Here is a 2,500-nt window from a genome sequence, read left to right as displayed (position 1 = left end):
GACATCGGAATACGGCCCCAACATCGATCTCGGAGAAAGTACATCATCATAACATCGGATCGGATGTGTATCCATCGAAGTTCCATCGACACTTCGAGAAGATCGAACATAGCTTCCTAGCATGTTAAAGGTTCGGTGCTAATGGGAACATAAAGATCCCACGACGTTCCAAACGAAAGTAAAGTGTTCCGTGCGTGTGAACTACGTTGTCCCATGTGCCGGCTCTCGACTCCTAAGATGTCCCATGTAAATGCCCTTCGTGGGAAAGAATGTCCCGTGCAAGACGCCTTGATGATCCCCATAAGGTGTCCCATGTGCGTCCCATGATGTCCCATGCGCGTCCCGTGCCGTCCGAGCCTCACCAAGGCCGTCCCATGCGCGTCTCGTGCCGTCCCGAGCTGTGCCGAGGCCGTCCCTTGCCGTCCCGAGCCTCGCCAAGGCCGTCCCGTGCCGTCCGAGCTGTGCCGAGGCCGTCCCATGCGCGTCCCGTGCCGTCCGAGCTGTGCCGAGGCCGTCCCGTGCTGTCCCATGCCGTCCCGAGCCTCGCCAAGGCCGTCCCATGCGCGTCCCGTGCCGTCCGAGCCTCACAAAGGCCGTCCCGTGCCGTCCCATGCGCGTCCCGAGCCTGACCAAGGCCGTCCCGTGCCTCACCAAGGCCGTCCCATGCGCGTCCCGTGCCGTCCCATGCGCGTCCCGAGCTGTCCCATGCCGTCCCGAGCCTTAGCAAGGCCGTCCCATTCGCGTCCCGTGCTGTCCCATGCGCGTCCCGTGCTGTCCCGTGCCGTCCCGAGCCTGACCAATGCTGTCCCGTGCGCGTCCCATTCTTTTGGCTCGGCTGGCCCGTGCATTCTATGGGGTCGTGGGACATTTCGAAATCCACCCGGGCCACTTCGACTCTCTCTTCATTAATACTATTGAGGTATTATTTATGAATTATTGGAGAAAAGAAACGGAGGAAAATATTTTTTTTTCTATTTTTTATGAATTTTCCGGTGTTTATTCACTTAAAAATTCATAGAAAAATAAATATTTATCGGAATCGCTATTATAATATATCAAAAAAATCCTTGCGAAAAGACCTTTCCGACGAGTATAAGTTTGCTGGATTCCGACGAGTAACGAAGGAGTAAAGGCCCAGTATGCTTGGTTAAAAAATTGATGTTTCCTTGTGAAAATAGGAAAAACAATAACTTTGCACTATAAGGGGGAGGGTTGAGCTCCTTCCCCAGAGCGTGCACAGCACTTGTGCTGGCACGTTCCCTAGTGCTCGCCAAGCACCATAGGGCATCCAAAGGGCAAAGCTCGGCCTACTACATGATGGGAAGCTTCTAATATGTCGGAATACGAAGAGATTTCGTGCGACCCGAAGCTCGGCTCGGGCGTCCCGGCCTGTCCCGAGCTGTGCCGAGCGCGTCCCAGGCCGTCCCGAGCCAAGTCTCGGGCGTCCCAGGCCGTCCCGAGCCAAGTCTCGGGCGTCCCAGGCCGTCCCGAGCCAAGTCTCGGGCGTCCCAGGCCGGCCCGAGCAAAGTCTCGGACGTCCCAGGGCGTCCCGAGCTGTGTCGAGGCCGTCCCAGGGCGTCCCGAGCTGTAGCGAGGGCGTCCCAGGCCGTCCCGAGCCAAGTCTCGGGCGTCCCAGGCCGTCCCGAGCAAAGTCTCGGGCGTCCCAGGCCGTCCCGAGCTGTGCCGAGGCCGTCCCAGGCCGTCCCGAGCAAAGTCTCGGGCGTCCCAGGCCGTCCCGAGCTGTGGCAAGGGCGTCCCAGGCCGTCCCGAGCTGTGGCAAGGGCGTCCCAGGCCGTCCCGAGCTGTGCCGAGGCCGTCCCGAGCCTAGTCTCTGGCGTCCCAGGCCGTCCCGAGCTATGGCGAGGGCGTCCCAGGCCGTCCCGAGCCAAGTCTCGGGCGTACCTGGCCGTCCCGAGCTGTAGCGAGGGCGTCCCATGCCGTCCCGGGCTGTCCCATGCGCGTCCCGTGCCGGCCCGAGCAACAGCTCGGGCGTCCCGTGCCTCGGCCCTTCCAAGTGGTGCTTCGTCGGACATCTCGATATCCACTCGAGCATTTTCGACCATTCTCCATATGTGGGTGTGTGGGTATTTATCAGGAATATTGGAGAAAGAATCGGGAAAAAAATATTTTTTTTCTATTTTTTTTGAATTTTTAATTGTTTATTCACTTAAAAATTCATAAAAAAATAAATATTTATCGGAATCGCTATTATTATATATCAAAAGAATCCTTGTGAAAAGACCTTTCCAACGAATGCAAGTTTGTTGGATTTGGACGAGTAACGAAGGAGCAAAGGCCGAGTATGCTTGGTTAAAAATTTGATGTTTCCTTGTGAAAATAGGGAAAACAATAACTTTGCACTATATAGGGGAGGGGTGAGCTCCCTCCCCAGGCCGTGCACAGCCCTTGGGCTGGCAGGTGCCTTGGCCCTTGGGATGCAACATAAGGCATCCCAAGGGCAAAGCTCGGCACGGGGGTGGATGGGAAGCTTCCAAGAGTT

Source organism: Eschscholzia californica, unplaced genomic scaffold (assembly GCF_041429995.1).
Source record: "Eschscholzia californica isolate CP2 unplaced genomic scaffold, dmEscCali1.0.p SCAF_16, whole genome shotgun sequence".
Lineage (NCBI taxonomy): Eukaryota > Viridiplantae > Streptophyta > Magnoliopsida > Ranunculales > Papaveraceae > Eschscholzia > Eschscholzia californica.
The sequence above is the reverse complement of the archived record's forward strand: the minus strand, read 5'-3'. Positions refer to the sequence as shown.